This window comes from Netta rufina, assembly GCF_964035555.1.
Source record: "Netta rufina genome assembly, chromosome: Z".
In the NCBI taxonomy this organism is placed as follows: Eukaryota; Metazoa; Chordata; class Aves; order Anseriformes; family Anatidae; genus Netta; species Netta rufina.
Genome location: NC_140126.1, coordinates 4,475,406 through 4,496,905, shown reverse-complemented (window position 1 = coordinate 4,496,905; position 21,500 = coordinate 4,475,406). Strand labels below are relative to the sequence as shown.

The 21,500-nt window shown below is 42.0% G+C and overlaps 1 protein-coding gene across 14 annotated transcripts in view; it reads right to left on the bottom strand.

The window, feature by feature from the left end:
• The window catches only part of CELF4 (CUGBP Elav-like family member 4), a gene marked incomplete at both ends in the record, with an annotated part of 675,766 nt that overhangs the window by 254,894 nt on the left and 399,372 nt on the right, over positions 1-21,500 (bottom strand). The gene's annotated exons all lie outside the window — the stretch shown is intronic.

Genomic DNA, 21,500 nt, shown 5'->3' with positions numbered 1-21,500 from the left:
TGTCCCACACGCTCACTCTTCTCCTTGGCCAGGGTGAAATTAATCCCTGTATTCATATATACACACAATGAAGATTCTTTTAAAAAGCTGTTTCATTGACTAATGTCTCTCTCTCAGCCTGATTACAACCTGTACATAAAGGAATAAAATATATTTGGGGGGACAGGTGAATCTGAGAGATTCCCCTTGTAGAGCATCCACCAGGTTGCTCCCTTGGGGCTGGGCTCATCCTCTAGTCAGCAATCATACTGACCAGCAGCCTGAATTTTGCCTGTGAGGTGTGTTTTGTGTCCAGACAAGACATCCAGATCTGGGATGCAATGCCTGATGAACCAGAGAAACAAAAGCAGAACTCACACTGTTGCAAAACTGTTTAGCTGTAGCTGTTTTGTTTAAAACAAAACGCAATTCCCCTTTGGCGGAGTCCACAGGGGTTGGACAATCCCGATGATGTTCCCTCAGTGAGATTAAACTGGGTTCAGGGCTGAGTGTGGACACTTGCAAAAGGACCTACAGAAGGACACTTGCAATGTCTTTTAGTATGACTGCACTAACTGAGTGTGTGTGGAGGGAAGAAGGGAAAGGAACAAGGGAGAATGGAAGGAAAAAGGATTCGATGTGTTATTCCAGATCATCCAGACTCGGTGGCTCTCAGACCCTTACTTGCTACTTGCAGGAAACAAGGATTAAGATAATTCCTATGAACAGCTGAATCAGAGGATCATCTTTTTTATTATTCTTTTCTTCGACTGAATGCCCCTGTTTAAATTGTACAAAATAATAATCACTGAAGACACACAGAAAAGCTAGGTAAATTCCTGGCACCACAACCCATTGGGAACGAATGTCGTTTTCAAGTCATATTTGTTTTTGCATTTGTTTTCCTTCTTTTTAGCTAACAGTGCCTTATACTTAAATATCCCCTGAAGGGAAAAAAATATTAAAACCTACAGAACAGCTGACATAAAGAAAAGGACTGAAAAGAGCACCTGACTAAAGCCGTTATTATTATTCGCCTTGATACACGCTCACACACACACACATACATTAATTCTCAGCAACCACTTTACTAACAAATTCTCTGACAGTTGAGAGAGTTCCACTTCAGTAAGGAGAATTTGTTGCATTCTATCAATAACAGGATCAAAATTGCCCAGGAGTATCCCTTCCACTCCAACAGGCATGTATGCACCCAGGCATTTTGCAAACCTTTCCCGTTTGATACAGAGTTTGCTGATAGCAGCAGTGGTGTTAACATGCACTGTGCTGGGTGTCGGGTGAGATCCGCAGTTTTGTTTTCCATCCTCACTCATGAATAAAAGTAAAAAAAAAAAAAGAATATTATACGTTGAAGCCTGTTTCTGGCAAGTGGGAAAAATTCTCAGCCCACAGACAGAATCTTTTTTTAGTGAATTACAGAAATTGTTCACTTTGGGGGAAGAGAGGGAACTGTGCTTTTTACATTCAAAAATAAGGAAACCAAGATCATCACTAAGATATAACACTCCAGAAATTTCTGGTTCTACTAAGCTCTTGGCTTAAATCCCCAGAAGGTAAGAAACAAGTGAACTTAACCTAATCAAGAATGTTGCCCACTCCAGACCTTACAAGTGAGCCTGAGCAGACCCAACAACAGCAAGGGGGGAGGAAGAGCTGCTTCCAAGTCCCAGATGAATTTCACCCTCAACAAAGCAGGAGACCTGGAGGTGGGTACACCTTCCAATGCAGATATGCCCATGACAGTCACTGCAGAGGAGATCTCTTGGAGGCCTTGGGACTGCAGCCAGGACTTCCACCACCTGTGTTAAGGAACGAAATGCTTCTCCAGCACCACTGCCACTACTGAAAACTAGTAATTGTGGGAAGGAGATCAAGCCATCTCAGTGATGCTTCTTAGACACTAAGACAGTACACAGTCTGATTCGAGGTCTGACCTGCAGAAATCTAACAATCTCATGACTAGGGGTCCATCAGTCTTGGGACGTATGCACACCCATATGCTCAATCCATCATCAAAATGTGTATAGCTAAGGATGGCCTGAGGGAAACTGGGGTATTCCCCTCTGATGTCCCAGTTTTGCAGTATGTTCAAAGACTTGCTGTATGATTGGGGATAGGAAAGGGGGATTTACAGAATCATAGACTCACATGAGATGTGAAAAGAAACCCTACAATGCCCTCTCCCCCTACCCTCCCCTTTTTTTCCCCATTATTTCAGGGAGCTCTACCATGTACTGGACAGTGCAGAGATTTAATCTCCAGTATGGATCCATATAGCTTTACGATTCTGTCCCTTTAGCAAAGAACATCTCACAGGGGTTGGTGGACATTATCCTTACAGAATATCAAAGAACAAGACAAGTAATATCACTGTTTTAACATCTGCTGAGAGCAAAGGTGATTTTCCCTTGTGTTGGCTGTGCTGCTAGATGGCAAAGGTTATAATCCAGTCCTGCTTGACTGGGATATTGCTCTGAGGTCGTTCTCCCTCCAGTGAGGCTATGCTAAAAGGAATGATCCTAAGGCTGAGGTAATTGCAGGTAGCTCTGCAGAGCTCTCTCCTTGTCCTGAGTTGCTTCTCCACGTGGAGTCAGGAAGCACTAGAGAGACCTGAGACAGATACTCCTCACGTCATCCCTTCACTTGATGCTTCATGTGAAGAAGATGAGATTATCTGGGCCAAAAATCTAATTGCAGAAGTGGGGGTGGGAGGAATTACATGAGGTGAGCTTTTCTACCCTCTCATGCTTGACAGTCTCATCAGTACTAAGTGCCTGCGTGCCATCACTCAAAGCTGGGAGCTAGCTTCTGTGCCTCGTAGAAAGCAGTATTGCCTCAGCTCAACCTGTGTACACAAACAGGAGAAGTATATGGATGGGGCAGTATGACATGGCTCTGCAATGCATACCAGAGTCTATTCTTGGGTGTCCCAGGTAAAACAAAGTGACTTTTAGAAACTTCTGTGCAATTTTTGTTCATCTGTAGTCACCGAACTGAGCAAAAAATTAGATTCATTCCCTGATTTCTATCTGAGTTTTTGGGTGCAGAGCACTCCCAGCAGCTACCAAGGCCATAACACAGTACCTAGGGCCTCTTTTGGAAACCAGCCTAAGTCTCATGTTCTCACCCTCCTCCAGAAACTATGGAAAAAACATACATCACCACTCAGTGACCTCAGAAGCCAGTGCTTCCTCACCTGAAACACAGAACCTGTGAGAACAAACAGGAAAAGCTTGGGATGGGGTAATATAATATAGGATCAATTTTTGGAAAAGCAGTGACAAAATTAATAGACAAAACTCCTACCCTCTGGGTGTCTTTGGCATCAGATGCTTTGCTCAGGCCTTCCCTTCTCTCTTGTTTTCTGCTCACAGCTCGGGGGCTCTTTGGATCCTAAGCCCAAGGCAAGCTTCTCTATTGACTTAAAGGGAGCTACTGCTTGGACTGAGTTTAGGTCTTCACTGCCCTGACTGCCCCTAGCGACAGTGGTCTCAGCAAGTGAGACCACTCGTTATCTTCATGCTGAAGTTATCTTCAGCAAATAAACCTCAGCCTGTGCAAAAGGCCTTGTTGGAAACAACTCCTGCAGCCAAGCTGCCTGCTCTTATCTGGTTCATCACTTTGCAGACATCCAGCTCCAAAGAGGGTGGTCCATGGCATGAAAGAGCAATGTGCAGGAACCTTGCCAACAGGTGGACTTCCTCCCTTCCCCTTTTCTGTTTTTATTCCTCAACAATGGATAGCAAACAGGTTTTTTTTTTTTCAGTTTCATCCCATTGGTCCTCCATACATATAAACAATTTCTCTGTCGGGATAATGTATACCAAAGCTTTTTCTAATGTACCCCACAGTAAATCAAACTGACTTTTAAGAACTTCTGTGGAGTTACTGCTTAGTCATCGTCATTTAAAAAGACAAAAACCTGGTCCTCTTCTTTCACCTGCTTGTTACAGCTTCTAGAAATTATGGTGATATTGTCTGAGAGGCAACCAGGCAGGCATCAGAAAGGAAGAAAGAGAGAAAGAAGAAAAGATGCTCCTATTTCCGGTTAAAGGAATATAGGAATGAATTCTTAAAAAAATAAATAAATAAATAAATAAAAGACATTGAAAATAAAACTTTTCTTTTTTCCTGTTCTGTAGAATTGCCACTAGCTTTAGAAAAATCTAAAAAGATACAGGACCTGAACAATACATGTGCACACACACAACCCACATAATACCTAGTAATGTGCAAATCCACATATTCAGATCAGTGTAATTTTCTTTGAAAGTACGAATTAAACTGACTTTTCTTTTACCTAGAATGATACAATGAGAACAAATAACCTAAGTATACATTTAAGAAAAAAATCATGACCAAGAAAAATAGATGGAGGGAGCATATTGTGATACTCATGAAAAGCAGTAGCTTTTAGACATGACCTTGATTTCTAGGAGCCCTTCTTTGAAACACACGCACATCAAACCAGATGCTGTGAACTCCTCCATCTGCACGCCTCTGTCCAGAGTTACGCTTCGGTAATGCCCAGAGATTTGACTTCCATCCCGAAAAGCACAGGGCTTTCAGGACTAAAGCTGAAACACTGCCTCTCTTGCAGCTAGATAAACTACCACACATTTGAGGCTTCAGAAATCTGCTTCAGAGAGTGCTTTCCTGCACTTCATGATGAACAGAAACACTTTGAGTAACAGCTCAGATTTGTTTATTCCACATGAAAAACAGGCAAAATACAACACTACTAATGCAAAAGAGTTTGGGAGAAGAAGTGGTACAGGCTGGATCATTTTAAAAGGAAATAAGATTTGTTCACCCACCCTTCTTAACCCTGAAGTCTGTCTAGACAATCTGATGTGACTGAATAACAGACACTAGCTTATGTTTGAACAGTATTTTTTCTGCTGATGTACCAAAATCACTTCATAAGCCTGTGCTGGCTTTCCTGTTGCCTTCAGGTGCTTCTCATGCAAAGCAGCCACCTCTGATGCTGTGCTAGCTGCTAAACAATGTGTAGGAATCCTCCCCGGTGGTTTTAGCTGGGGAGGGAAGGGAAGGGAAGCGCAACAAGCGGGCTGACTTTTCTGCTGTGTAAAGCACTGTTGAAACAAGCAGAAAGGAGCTAAGAGATGTCTGACATCCTGTTAAAACCAAGAAGCTGTTACTACAGGAGGCCTCTTGACAGGGTATCAGAGTGCACACACTGAAACAAGTTGCTTCATGGGCAGCCGAATGTGTAAACCCTCTTCCAGTGTCCCTACCCCCATGAGTTCATTGATGTCTAATAAAAGATGGGCTTATGAGCACTAATGAGAACTCTCTGCTCTGCCTGGCTGCCTATTTTCATGAAATTTATAGGAACACAATAGCTTTGGGACCTATTCCACCCCATCAACGATAGGTTAAATTACCCAGTGGGTTCAAAGCTCAAAGGAGGAGCCCTTGACAGATTGACTGATAGATGGGCCCAGGCACACACTTACAAACAGCTTGATTGTACAAGCCTGATTTCCTTTGGAAAGAAGAAGCAGGGGTTTTATTGGTCCCAGACAATAGATGGGATAACTTATAGCAAATTGCCTCCTATTGCTTTCTTAGATGTTTCTTCAATGACAACTCAATGCCAACACACCTTCTGGATTTTGGAGATGTCACATTAATGCCTCCCTGGGCTAAGCGTCCTTACAGAGCTCAAGAAGATAGGATACCATCACCCATCACCAGGGAAGGCAGTACAGCTGCAAGTGCATGGAAAGCAAAGGTCTGGAAGAGAAGGGGAGCTTTTCCGAGGCATGCCCTTCGTTTTAAAGGGCAAGGCTGTGGCTTTGAGAATCTGAACAATTTCTCTGAAGCATGATTTTGTTTGTGCTGCAGGGGTATTTACTGTTCTAAGATTTCCTGGCATTTGGGTAGTGTAGGTAGAGCAGATTTATGTATAAAGGAGAAAAAAAGATCTTCAGAAGAACTTTAAAAGGACAATATCCCAACCTGCCGTCTGTTTGGGGGATTTTATTTGGACAGATCTGTTGCTGAGCCTTGTGTGACCAAACATTTGTACGTGTTTTACTGCATGTTTGCACGGCTGTGCGCGGGAGATAATATAACTGACAGGCTAGCGATGACAGATTCTTACAGCACAGAGGATGCAGAGAGGTCAGGAGTGGGGCTAAGTCCTCTCCAGTATGACAGCACCATCTTTTCCTCTTTACCTGCAATGCCAGCAGCAAGATGTTCTCTGTCCACAGACAAGGTGCACATGGGAGGGTGCTAAGGTCCTGACAGACTCCCCTTTGAGCTATCCCTGTGCACTGGGATTCGCCTCCCAGCACACTTACAAAAGACCAGAGAAAACTCAAGCCAAGCTGAGGTAGGGAAAAAGGAAGAAATGTTAAGTAAGAAGATCAGTTTGAAGTAAAGCACTGGGTAGGTCTGAGAAGATGTGACTTTTGCTCCAAGCTGTGCAAGGAGATGCTGCTCCCAACCCATGTTTCTCAGCTTCCTTATCCATGCTCTGAGCATTACAAAGAGGCCGATTGTGTATGAAACAGGTTTTGAGAGTTACTGACAGAGCTGCAGAAGGGGTATGTAAAATATGCATCATCCAGCAAAGAAATGTGCATTTTAAAGCCATCTTTTTGCCCTTCTTCTCTTTGTGGGTAAAGGTGAGGAGCTTTACATTACTGTTACAGGGACAGAAACGTCCTGCATTTTCATTTTGCACCCTACTCTGGTCTTTTCTATGGTCGGGAATGGATGTGTTCACAACTGGCTTAGTATTCAAGGCCATAGGGACCAATGTCTAATTGCCAAAACCTACAAGAACCAGAGGACAGAAAAAAAGAAAAATTAAAAGAAGGAAAAAACAAAAAAGATGCATATTGACATGGGGAGAAACCCCTGCTGCAAAATTTCTCTATAAGTTTCTACCACCCTCAACCTATTCTTTTTAACACTAACTTGCCAAAATAAACTAGAGGTTGCTTTTTCAGTGGTTGTGGTTTTGGCTGCAATTTTTCCTGTGCTCACATCTCAGCTCTAAATACATTTGCAGGAAGGAAAACGAATGTGTGCCCTTCCTGGTAGCAAATCCACTAACTGTCTCTGCACTTCATCAGGCTGTGAAAGGCAGACTTCACACCACCAGAAACAGTCCAGGATAAATCAGCCCATTCACTCTCTTCATTCATCTTTTGAATGTCTTTTGCATGTGTTCAGATTGTATCACGGTGTAGATAAAGCTGAAAGCCTCTTCAATATTCGCTTTTAATTGTTGGCCGTTACAATGTTTGGCTTTCACAGAGGGAACGTGATTAGTGAAGAAAATCCAAACAAGCAAAAACCAAACTGATGGAAAGAGGATGTTTAAGGGTGAGCTACTTGGACTGCTCTCAAGCAAATCTTCCATGAAGGCCTTGGTTCAAAGTCCACTGAAGTCTGAGTAGGTTCTAGACCAAACCCTAAAGAATTTCATGAGTACACACTGGTTTCTCATCTCATCTCCGTGCCTCTAAAGACTTACAAATTTTCAGAGGATGAAGAGAAAACCCTCAGAAGCAGGCTGCCTGCCCTGGCTGCAGAAAGTCCTGCAACACAGAGAAAGCAATTGCTTACATGGAGAAGATACTGTTATGGAGACAGACACAATCACCAAAGAGAGTGTACACTATACCCTGTCACAAAACTCTACCAAATCTAAGAATTTATGACATGTTTCTGCAGGGGTAATGGAGCATTTGGATGGTGGATACATGAAGTGTAATTGTTCGAGGACATCAGCTGACGAGTGTGTGGCTTTCCCTGGATTTCCATATTTACTCTGAAGGCAAAACCTTTGTAGTCTGTGAGCTCTGCTGGCTCAAGTGATCATGGTGGGCTCAACCAAGGGAGGTGTACTCATTTATGATTTTCTTGGACTGGTGTAGGACTATTTAGTGGTATAAAACCAGCAAATCTGCATTCTGCACCAACATCTCTTTCTCTAGAAATGATTTTTTTTTAAGGGTGCAGGTGAAAACCCATCTCCCTTGCTCCAAAGCAAGCAGTGCTGTCCCAGAGAGGCCCAGAGGAATGGCCAAAGCAACCCAGGCTGCCGGTGGCAGAGTGCAGACACTTGAACAAAAAGTTCTGGCTGTCTCGCTGTAACTTTGAGGCTGTCTTTTTCTGCTCAGAGCAGAAGTAAGTGACAGAAGGAGCCCAGCAACATCCACCAGCTTAATAACAATCATTACTATGCTAGGAGACCGGATGGATAATGCGGTCCCAAAGCATGGACATGAACTAATGTCATCAGCATTGGTATAAATAGGGTGTCTGCATTTAATTAATAAATAATAGGCTGCAATGCTAATCTCCTTCTGCTAACTCTTTTCTAAAGGTGCAATCTATTAATCACATGTCACTGCCAGCCTGGTCACTTCTTTTTTTAGATTCAAGACAGGAAAAAAAAAAAAAAAAAAAAAAAGCTAGAAATAAATGGATCCTAAATACAGCAGGGCAATTGAATAGCACAGCCAGCATTACGATCCACTGCTGATTTCAATCCTTAGCTACAAGTTTTTCCCCCTAAGGATGGATATAATGCTTTAAAGAGAGAGTGAAGGCTTGCAATGTTGTTAAAGGTCAGTATGTTACTTATGTCTGCAAAATGGAGTTTTTTTTTTTCCTGATTATTTGCCCATGGAAATTCTGTCTCTCCACAATGTCTGTCGACATACAGAAAGCCCCGTTTCTGCGGGAACTGGCTCAGGCGGGTGAGATATTCCTATTGAGCTGGGGACAGCATAACTTTCAGAGAAGTTATTTAATGGAAATGTCTCACCTGTTTGGCACACTTTGAGACTAGGAAGCCAGAAACTCAAGGAGGAAAAAAAAAAAGAAAAAATAAATAAATAAATAAACCATTTGTGTTGGTATGGAAATGTGCTGGGGGGAAAATGACAGCACTGCTCATCTGGGGCCATGTAGAAGGAGCCATGCAAATTGCTTCCTTTGCATGTGAATATCCCCTTTCCAGGAAGCTTCCCTCTCAATGCTCTGAATGAACTCCATTGTGCCCACAGACACAATGAAGATTTTCACCTGTTCAGCTTCAGGATTATCGCCCTGCTGTGCCTTTTCTAGGGTCTCTTTAGAAAAACCTGGAAAACGTTGCCCCAGGAAAACATTGCCCCGGGTGGCTTTGTGTGCACTGGGGCATGTGTATGTAGGTCACAAAGCAAGTTTCCATCCAAAATATTTTGATTAGAAAATGTATCCTGCCTTCTCTAGTTGTCACACATAATTGATCACAAAAATGTTTCCTTAGTAATTTAACTGATTTTCAAAATGATTAAAAGCTTTTCAGAAAGTTCATCTCTGCAATTCCAACCTGTTTGATATCAAAGTTGTGCCGAAGCCTCAGAAGAGTCATTCTCTGGCTAAATTTCTTTATTCTTCAGTCAAATGTAAGTCAGAAGTCTCAGCACAGAACGTCTGGGTGAAATTTTACACTCAGTTTATGCAAGAGGTTAAATGAGATCTAACGATTCCTTCTAGATCTAAAACCTATTCATTTTCTTTTAATCTAGCCTGAAACACCAGAAGAATGGCTACTGCTCCAGTGTTTTGGCCTTTCCTCTCAAAGTCCAAACTTCAATCAGGGAACATTACAGGCTCTAATAAAAACTGCATTGCCTGTAATAGCAGGGAAGAGTGCCGGATCACACACTGAGATCAAGGAGAGACGGGGATAAATTCAGCTCATTGCAAACAGTGGAAATATACTTGCACCAGAATTTGAATTTCTGTTGTGACACACGGCGTTTGACCCCTGTTTTGTTCTAGGTGGCTCCAGGCCCTTTGAAGAGTTCCCCATTAAAGATGCGGCTGGTATTCAGGGACAGCTATAAACCAGTTTCCTTCTGCATTCTTGCTTTTTTCCAGTGTCCCCGTGGACCTGCCTTGGCAATAGTGACAGGCATGGTGGCACAACCCACTCCCTAACAGTGCTATGTGCCCATCGGGCATCCACTGAACCTCGGCTTCTTTTCCCTTTGCCATCTCATACAGCAAAGATGATGTCTGGCCTTAGCTATAACCAAATGCACGTGGTGTGAGTGCACAGGGGGTCCTCCTCAGGAAGGAGGCCATGCTATTTATTAACTTAATACCTTGTGCACATTATTCAGAATGTCACCTGCTTTGTGTCAGAGGACTTGTCTCCAAAAAGAGCTTTGCTTAAAGCTTGTCCTTAATGTTTTCTTTCTCCAGGTAGAGCCTAACTCCACAACCCCTGGCCTGACATACTCCTTTCACTCCCAGCTGTACAACCCAGCACAGAGTTTTTCTCACATCTGGGAAGATATTTGAGAGGTCTGCATCCAGACACTGCATCTGCTCTTGTATATAGAGAGTGAGCTCTTAAAAGAGGTCCTCTATCTGTTCTGCACTGTACAGTGCACCTGGTGTCATGGTTCATAACCAGTCTCCTAAGCACTGCCGCAAGACAGATAGTAAATAATTAGATTTCTGATTTAGGGAGTAGAGAGACTGCTTTGGTTCAGCCCAATCTCTGAAGTCATTAAGCTCACACTATCTTCATTCCCCCTTGCCTGAGGTTCTGGCCCATTCTCCCATACCTCTTCTTCATTAGCTATTCTTAATAATAATAGTCATAGTCATCATGGAAAAAAACTATCCAAGAAAGCAATTCATCCAATGTAACTTATATTGTGGCAACATAATTTCATGTTAATTGGATGGCTGCTTGGAAGTGTCAGTATTTTGTGGTTTATAATCAATGCATCTGGCCATTCATCAGCGACTCAAGAGATGGATAAAATAAAGATTTGGGGTAATTAAATACCATTTGTATGGCAGCTCCTAGGCAGAACGTATTGCACTGGCTATGAAATCCTACATAGTAAGTTTGATGCTATGACAAAGTGTTCCTCTATTAAGGCCAATCCTAATACACCTGACTAACTTATCCCTTATTTTTAACCCTCTCATAGTGCTTTTCACAGGGCGGTCTCAGCTGCATTATGAAACAAACCTTCCCTGCCCTTTCAGCTGGGATATATCCTGCTGCAGTTCTCACAATATGAGCAGGCAGCATCTCCTACAGGACTGAGTCTGACCTGACTCCACAAAAGGGAAAGGAGTTGGCCCCACAAAGCTGGCTCAAACTATTTAGAAGAACATCATTATTTGGGGAGATTTTCAAAGGGAATATTTATACACCCAAGGCCCATTGATTTTATGTGAGATTTGAGCAGTGAAACACATTTGACACTTTTGAACATCTCTATTTATCTAACCAAGCTACTTCTGTGGAACTAATGATTAGAGAACCCGAGCACCTAATAATCTTCAATGCATCTATCCTTGCCGCACCGATGTTATTTTATAGGTGAAAACTGGAATCACATAAAGTTATTTGGCCAATTTCATGTATATATATATATATTCAGCCAAATATAATATTATTATTATTTTCACCAGGTAGAAAAGGAGTGAGAATAATAAATAGCCTGACCCAAAGTGACCTCTTCAAGGACAGGCAGGAAATCTGCAGCAAGAATTTAAGCCTCAGTCTTCCAAGCTGCAGTCTATTGCCCTGTGTACAGCTTTCTCTTCGTCTGTGCAGGATCATGCTGCAACACTGCCCTTAAAATTGAAAAGAAGGGAAACAGTCCCTCACTAATTGAAGCCAACTGTTTATCCTCCCTGGGGGAAAATGTTTCAGTGCAGTGCTGCCTTGAAAATTACCTCTCTACAAATGATATTACAAGGGGCCATATTCATTTTCCATCACAGATTCCAAAATGGGCTGGTTTTAAAGATAAAAATATTTTTGTTAATTATTAAAACACATTTTCTCATTTTAAAGACACTGGTGCTAGGCATGGCTTTTAATTTGAATTTTTTTGTTGTTATTTTGAGTTCACTTCCTGCCGTGAGAATGGGAATGGTAGCAAACCCAAATATAAAACTGAAGATGGAAATTGCCTTTGAAGAGGAATTAAAATTGATCAGATTACCTCTATTGCTCAGGCTGATTGGAATGCAACCTCTCCTATTCTCCTCCTGACATTGTAAAATAAACACATAAATAGAGAAAGATGCCTTTCCTTTTTAGGACAAAAACCCAGCATCTCCTGTAATCCATACATTTTATAAGGCACTTTTTATTCATAGATTTTAACTAAGCCTTCAAAAAGCTCAAGTATCATCATTCATATGCTACAGATGGAAATTTGTGGTATGCAAAGGTGAAAGTTGTGATTCATCTTACCTCTCTTCAGATGTCTAAAAGCGAAATACCTAAATCTGAGTTAGTTGCCATACGCTTGCTCCAAATTCAGTGGAGAGAGAGGGAAAGGAAGCTTCAGAGTAGCATTTATTCCATATGTCTTAGGACGGTGAGAACCACATTTTGGAGGTACCTTTCTCTCCTCTTCATTGTCCTCAGGAGAAATCTAGGCAACTAACTTGAACCATATGCCTAAATATTTAGGCACTAAAACCAGGTAAGATGAATTCTGCCTGAAACAACATTTGAAGAGTAGTCATGCAGAAACACTGTTTAAAATTTCTTCTGGCCCTAAGTCCAAGGCACCTACAAAGCTCAATTTCTGGATAAAAGCACTAGATACAGTTCACTCAGAGTGCTGAATTATTTACATAGGGATTTCCTACCTCCCCAAATTGATTTCACTTATGTACTGCAAAATATACATAGCAATTGAAAAAAACTGTGTGTGCCATGGAGAAAAGTTTGTCTGACCTCCACTATTTCCTGAGTCTCAAGACTTCTTGCAAGTTGTGATACAGTAATCTGGGATCTGAGCAGCAAAGGGGCAAAACTCTCAGTGAAACTTCCATCAGAGAGGGAGTTCAGTCCGCACCGAGACTGCACGGCTGAGCCCACCTTATTTTAAATTGCTCAGCTGTAACCTCTCTGTGCCAGCAGCCAAGGGTACTGACTATAGCCCAGGCATTTGCTAGCTCCCACATCACACTAAAAGCCACTTTCCAGAAAGACCCTGGATTACACAAGAGTCAATGGCTTTGCAAGCATGCAGTAAACAAGTGGAAGTCATGAAAAAACAGGTACACAGCATTACGTGATGAATTCTGGGCTCGGTTTGTACCCTGGCAATATTTCAGGCAGAGCTGTAACTGTCTGAACTCACCACATCTGGAAACAGCAAATTTATTTATCTAGGACCAGGGTTTTAAAAGTGATTTGGTACTTGACTGACCTTGCTTACAGTTAGAGATAGATGAATAAACAAAACCACATGAATTGCTTATGTATGTATTAGATGCATTCAATTCTGTGTTGCCAGAAAGAATCAAAAGACCCAGAGTAAAGACAGCAGGCAGGAGAGAAAATTTGGAGACCTCATAGTATTTCATGTTAGTATTTATAAAACATGTCTCTTTTACCCCAATTCTAAGTAACCTGCAACCACTGAGTTTTCTGATAGATGTTCCAGTTTCTTTTGTACTAGTTCTTCTCTTTGACATTCTTCTTTATACCATATTTTGCACCAGACCTCTTCTAAGGGCTCTTCCTTCTGGAGTTTTGTACAGGAACCAGCAACACTGGTGTTCTGACATGAGGAGGGAGAATGGATTTGTTACAGGCTTTGCCCGTGGATGGCTTGTGTATTTTCATTAAAATATCACTTGGTAAAATACATAAAGCAAACGAAGAAACAAACAGAAACAAACAAATAAAACTCAAAAGGACTAGGGACAACACCAAGCCCCTCATACGTAACACACCGTTGACCGCGCAGGGGATGATGTTGCATCACCTAGGAGGAAAGCTCCACTCTAGGAGCTGGGCTTGGGTTTGATGCAACAACATTTTGGTCTCCTGTGAATATCAGAGTAAACTCGCAAGGAACAAGCTTGGAAAGTCTTGAGAGGCAAATTAAATCTGCAAGGCATGAGCATTAGACACCTTTACTTTCCTCAACATCAGGTAGAAAAATGGCCTATACTTTCCCCTTCTCCCAAATGCTTCTCTGAAAGACCAGCAAAACATACCTACCATTTTTTAAAGAAATGGCCATGTAACCATAACTACAAGTTCGTCAATAGAAAAATACATAATAAATGTCTTGTTATTTCAAGTCTTTTGTGAGACAGTTCATTAGAAACTTCATTTGTCTACATGGATTGCACTTATTCAGCTATATTCTAATAAAATGCACATTGCTTCCAGTAAAGGGAATGCATTTGCTATTGATGTGCTATAAACTACTATACAGAGAGGTGTTATTATATCCCTGTGTAATAACAAGCCAATTATAATGATCAGCAAAACCTTTACAATAAAGTCAATGCAAGAGGAGTGATTATCATAATGCATTCTAACTGTTCAGTGCCCTAAATGCTTTGCAATTAATTGTGGAGCGTACCTATAAATGTATTATTAATGCTGTATAAAAACCCATTGACAAGCAACCTTTACATTAAAAAAAGATACTAGGATTGTAATATGTCCCTGAGTTCACCTAGGAGCTAAGCTGTATTTACAAAAGCAGGACTTTTTTTTATAGGACTACATTTTTTATTTTCTCCACTCTTTTCCACTCACTACTTCTTCCATTTTTGCTCAGTTATTGAAAAAACTCCAAACATCACTGAGCAGTTGAGGGGCCTCAGTCATCCACCATACTGAATTTTTAGTCCTGTATGCATCATTTTAGGCACAGCTACAGGCTTGCACTGGTGCCTTAACCCTATGACACTGACAGCCCAGCATACAGGAATGCCAAAGGCACTAACCACAAGAAACGAGCAAATAAAAGCAAATCATAACCTAAGCAGGCGATGCAGGAAGGGTGAGAAGGGAATCAAAGTTACATAATTGATCAAAAGTCGTGCGGTAGCTCAGCAGCAGAGAAAAGAACTGATATCAAAACCTCAAGGCAATGAGCTCCCCAGCCTCTCTCCAGGCTCTGCTCTAGGCTCTGCTCCTTCTTGACAGTAAACTATTAGATTACAGATGCTTTATGAAAAATGTGCAACATGGTTATTTTTTTCCTACCTCTTTTTATTCCCTTACTACTTGGTTTAAAAGGTTGTCCTTAGGATATGTGCTAGAACACAATGTCCTGTGGATCTTTTCCAGTTCCTATTGATGGGCACCCTTCCATCGATTTCAATCACGATGGAAAGGGCAGACGTGAACAAAAGTTTGATTTCCCTTATATTCTTTCAGCAGGTGAGCACAGAGTGGAGCACATCAGCCTTCAGCAGTGTCATCGAATATAAAACACTACACATGAGGATCTGCCAGAGCCTTTTCTCTCCCTCAGAATGAAGTTTTACCAGACAGAAGGGAGCACAAATGGGGTCATCCTGGGCTACTTTGAATTAACTGATCCATTTGCATACAGCGCTGCTGGTACTTTCCGCCTGCTTGAAAACAGGGCCCTGTGAACACAATGGGGAATCAGCTCTCAGTAGGGTCATGCAGTCCTGAGTTTCCACAATATACGTGGAGATTTTTCATTTCTCATCGCCTGCAATCCGTCCCATGACAATTGACAGTTAGAAAGAGAAGTACATGAGTACTAAAATGATGTTTCCAGATCAAGCCTATCAGACTGATAATGGTTAAAGAAAAAACGTCACTGTTTTTAACAGATGTTCTGAACTGGAGTGAAAACCAGTGGACAAAATCCCTTTGCACCGAGTGGCTTTGGGCATTGCTGTAGAGGCTCTGTCACACACAGTGGGGCCTAAAGCCCAGCTCAGGGCTCAAAACCCTCTCAAAGACCATGGCTACACCTGGACTGAGAGGAAAGAAAAATGCCCAGATCTGGGTGAGTTTCTTGATTCTGGAATCAGAGAATCTCTGTTCACACTGGAAGAAAGTCAGGAAATACAGGCCAGAAGACACCAGAGTGATACGCAAAACTGTGGGACACCCAAGGTGGCCCTTGCGGTCCTATGCCTAGTTTCTTCCCCAGCCCTTGAATAGATGATCAGGTAGGCGAATGCTCTCTAAGGCATCAAAATCTCTCCCTCCTAATACTACAGCACCTCTGACGGCCATTCCTCAAGTGTCCACACTGTCTACGATGCTGTGCTGAGGCTTTCTGGGGGTCCTGCCTCTTCCCCAGCCTCTAAGACAAGAAGGCTGCCTCCCAGAATGATATTAACGTCTTTTCAATAGGCTCTAGCTTTTGCTTTTTCCTTTGGACTCATGAACTCATCTCCCCTCACAGTGGATTATTTATAATATTATTATTATTATAGATATAATAATATATTATTATTATTATTATAGATTAATTTAAAATAGTTTTTCCTTCTCTTTTTCCTTAACATGGAGTTAATGCAACTAAGCACCAGTGAGCTGTTTAATTTTGAACATGCAATTAATACAGAGAAGATATTTGGATATATTTTTTTAATTATCATTTTATTTTTTTTTGTTTTTAATTCATCCTTCAAAAAAGGTGGAAAACAGATGATTAACCATATTTTGGACAAATCTCAGGAAGAGGAGGTGTATGAGAAAATGAGATCTAGAAGTACAGTGTGACATGGAGTTAAAAATCTCCTTTCAAGTTGCAAGGGAAGATAAAGAAGCTTTTTAAACTTCTGTGGGCACTGAGGGAAAGGAAGGGAAATATGGCGAGGATGTGGCAAATGACTTGTCCAGAGATCTTGAATCCAAACCTTAAAAACCATTTGAAGCCAGAGCTGCTACTGTCCAACCAGTTATCTTATCCTGGGAAGTGCCATGGTCTTAGCAAAGTCTGGCATGTACAGTGCGTAATCTTCTCAAGTCCCTCTTTGTGCAATACCATGTTACCTGAGCTATACACAGTGAGGGTGAGAGTACTGTTAGACTCATGATGATGTTGACAGAGTTAATGGAGGCCCTCAGCATGAGTTCAGGGAAAATCAGTTTGGATCTTTCCTCCACATTACCTACCTGGAGCGTTTGCCAGTGCTGTCTGCCTGTTCATGCTGAATGGATGGGGAGACCATGAAAGAAAATGTGATGAGTAGAAACAGCTGGGAAGGTCATCTAAAAGTGGGCTGGATGGACCACCGTTTGGAAGTAAGACATCTTTCTCTCCAGCTTCTGGGATATGAAGTTTTTAAGGAAGGCCAGCAATGATACAAACTGGGAAACTGCTGGCATAATGCCTTCCAAGGAGCTCAGCATGCCAGGAAAGATGCATGGCTCAGAGATAAGAAAGAGATAAGATGTACAAAGGTACATCTCTGATCTGTGCATAGTCACAGACATCACGACTTTTCATACGCTGGAGTAGCCTAACCTCCAACAGTGCATGAGGGGAGATGCTGAGCTCTGCGAAGAATGCCATATCCTTACTTATCCTTAACTCTATTCTTCACACCTTCCTGCTGGGCAGCCAGACCTATTCCTTGCAAAGCACTTCCAGACAAGAAGAAAATAATTCCATGTGGTTTGTTATAGCAGCATAAAGCCAAACTGAGCTGACGACACCCAGTCTTGCCTATTTTCAGCACCTAAGCAGGCTGGGATCTGGCTAGTACCCGGACAGGAAGTTTCATGAGAGGTCATAGCCATCAGCACGAGCTGCAGAATTCTGAATATTTAAATGCAAAATAGCTAAATGCTGAACAGTTAGTGAGACCTAGGACTGTGTTTGTCACAGATAAGCCCTGCCAGCTTCAGCAGAGATCTAGTGAGAGTCAGAAATGCCAAGATGAAATAAGAAATAGATCCAGACTTTTGCCCCAGAGGGAAAATAGGCCTTAGAAACTGCGGAGAAGCCATTCCGGCCCCACCATCATTGCTAAGCTGATGGAAGGGAATAAAAAGAAACAGACCATAGTGCATGAGCAAGGCACCACAGTTTTGCTGCTTATTGTAAGTGAGTGGGCATTTTGCTCTGAAGCTGAAATAAACCATAACCAAGCAGATAATTTCAGAGCCTGCACACTGAATAATGGCTAGAGAAATGATGCAAGTCAATTGAAATATGACAGTCTAAACCTTCCAGCAGCTGCTATCACGTTCCCTAAACAGCAGACAAAAAAAAAAAAAAAGGCAAAAAAAAAAGACACTGCACATGCCTTCCCTGAAACATACACAAACAAATTTTCTTGCAAGCACAGACAGACACAAAGGTTTTTGTACATTTGTGAAGTCTTGCATTCAGAAAACACTGCGATGTGATGAACTGCAGTCTCTCCTGTAAATCCCTCAGCTCCCTCTCTGCAGGACACTGCAGCCTTTCAACTCTAAACCACTTTGGACTTTGGCTTTTTTATTTTCTTTAGTCCAGGAACCTGTATCTCTTTCATAAAATACATAAGGACCCAGAAACCACTGTGAAGTGTTTCTGGGTAGAGAGGTTAGCGCTGAGCCTGGGTAGCACACTGTGTGCGCCTTTGCATGCCTTCCTTTATGGACGTTCCCCTGTCCTTTGAGAGGAATGTGGAGGCAATGGCGCATCTAAGCATCACTAACGGAGTGCAACTAGAGTAGCAGGAGAGTCCTTTCCTTTTAAAAAATGTTACTCCCAGAACAAGCTAGTGGGACCTAGGGGCTGCGTTTATCATAGGTTAACCCTGCCAGCTGCAGCAGGAGTTGTCTAGTGAGAGCTAGAGATATTGCAGATAAAATAAGAAATGGCTCCAAACTTTTGCCCCAAACCACAAAACAGACTTGAGATCTTTCCCTAAGTTTGCAAAACTTTAAGTCACTGATAGCTACAGACTATTTTTAGAGCTGAGCACAAGACAAAGAACTAAGAGAAATAATCAACAGAAATGATGAAATGAAAACTCTATCAGTTTAACTGGGATTTGTCTGGGTATATCCAGAATGTAATGTGGATATATGGGACAACCTAACCTATGGCAAAGTAGTTTCGATAAAGTCAAACTAAAATTTGGGTAACACGAAAGCCAACGAAAGTTTTTAAGATACACTCAATAAAGCTAGAGTTACATTCTGATTTTTCAGAATGAAATAGAGAATTTTTGCCTTTTTATCATGTTCTACTAATTCCATCATTGCTAAGGTCTTTATAAAATGTCGAAGGACTCTGACCTTCCTGTGAGATATTTGAAGCCTCATGAAGCATTTGATAGAAGGAATACTCCTATATAACATTTTGCAGTTGAGCATCTGCACATGCACAAACAGGCAGGAATGCAAGATGCAAAATTTTCCCATTAATTTAGAATGTTTCCCAGGAGAAATGTAGTGAAAATACATTCATTTCTAGTTCCTGTGAGATTAGGCAAATGTAAATAATGCCAGTTTTTATTGAAAAGGATTGCATTCTTTGTCTTGCTCCTAGTCCAATATGGGGATTAACAAACAGAATAATAAACACAGCAAAACTAATAATGGGCACTCAGTATTTCCATTTTGTTGGGTTCAGTTATATTTGTGCCAAGCAACATTTCGAATTCTTCCCCAAATCTAGATGGCCTGATACTCTAAATTCATGCTCACACACACTAAATACCAACAAACCAACTTTTGGTTCAACTGAGAATCAAGACACTGAATGGATTAAAGACCAGTGAAACCCAGACTGCAGAAAAAGGGAGAAAAAGGCAGAGCAGAATCTCTGGTTTTGGTGTTGTTGGAGTAAATTCCAGACTCCTATCAGGCTGAGGTTTGGGGAGAACTGACTGGGAAAGTCAAGGATCCAAGTTTCAGCAAAATGCACATATTTGCCCTTGTATAAAACAAAACCTCACTTCCTCAGGAACACCACTCACTATTTCCAGTAACAGCCTCCTGGCAAACTGCAGGTTCAGAGAGCACCACATCCTCTCTTTAATGCCTGGCACCAAAATTCCCCATGAGCCAAAAGACAGGGGCATATTCAGAGCAAGTGCTTTGAGCAGACTGCACACTTGTGCTGTGCAGAAGAGACGCTTCATCTACCAAACCACCCCCTCCCTCCCCTTCCCCCCCCCCCCCCCCCCCACACACTTCCCTCGTGTCCCATCCCCATACACGGACAGGGTATAATAAGCTACAACTTAAGTTTCTTTGTTGTTGAAGTTGACCTTTATCTTGCAGCCCTAATGAAGTCTTTTGATGTGCTCCTAAGATACACAGCCTCCTTTTTAGCATTCTGTTTGCCATGTCTGCTTTAACCGGTGGGTTCACAAAGAACGTAAGTTTTCATGCAATGCCTCCCTTGGGTGCCAATTGTTCTTTTCTCCCATAGTTGCCCTTGAGTCATGCCGTTCTGAAACATCACCAGCCCACAAGCAGCCTGTCAGTGGGGAATTAGGACAACGTGTCTTTCACACCAATGATGAGCACACCCGCTTGGCCCCTGCATTATGATCACTACTGACAGGAGCAATACGGGAACGGAGTGGGTGAGAAAAGATGAGGTTTGTGTGTGTTGGGGAGATAATTAGCTAAAATACAATGGAGAGGGAACTACTGGTGTGATGGATAATGCAGAATCAAACTGCCACCCAAGCCCTATGAGGTTCAAACCATCCCTCCTTAAAGCAGCTGCTCTTAGCAAGAGTTTGAAAACCCTCCCCAGAAAGCCAGGCGTGTGTTCTCTATTAGTGATTTGCATTTAAAAAAAAAAAAAAAAAAAAGAGTTATTGGGAGCTACATACCCTGTAGGCGCACTAAGCAAATTGGCCAGCCTAATTATTATTTTTTGGTATGTCTAATTAAATAGACAAAAGGCCCTCCCTTCACTCTCGCTGTCGGCACGAGCTCCACTGGAATGTGCATAATGTCCCCGCATTTGCCCAGGCAGCTGAGCCTTTTCCTTTTCCCCTAGGAGATCTGCATTGACAACTGCCCATGGCTTACTGACGCCTACTCAGACACGGAGCCAGATCTTCAGAGGGGAAGGAAAAGGGGGCAAATTGATCCTGTTCTGTTAAAAACCACTGGATGATGCTGTGTTATGTGTCATGCATTTGTTGCAGGTTAGAAGTGTGCTAGAGCCCTTCCTAGCAGAACTTGCCATCACAGAGCCTGTCAAACACTTTCTGCACACTGCAGGACGAATTCCCCTGAATTTACTTTACAGGGACTCCAAATGCGTCATATTTATCCCTGGGCTTTCTGGCATTTTTCCATCATTCAGCTTTTGCCTTGTTCTGCAATTACATGGCACCACAGACCTTCCTTACAGAGCCTCTGCCAGCCTGCTGGTTTTACCACCCTGTGACACCAGCCCTTTAACTATGAGCTACGTACAAAGTCTTCCAATAACTTGAGTCACTGGAGAGTTTCAGCCCCACACTAATGCAGTAAAAGTCTCTGGAATCCAAAGCTTTCAACTGAAAAAGTGCACAATTTCAGGGCCTTTTGTCTGAGAGTTTTGCTCCTTTTAAGTAGTTGGTGCTGGTGATTTCCACTAATGCCAACACAAAGATAACAGTCACATAAATGAGGAAGAGTTTATGTCCATGCTGGAAATCAAAGAATTTTCATACATTTCAGAGCCAGATCATTAATAAATGACAAAATCTATTGCTATGTTTAT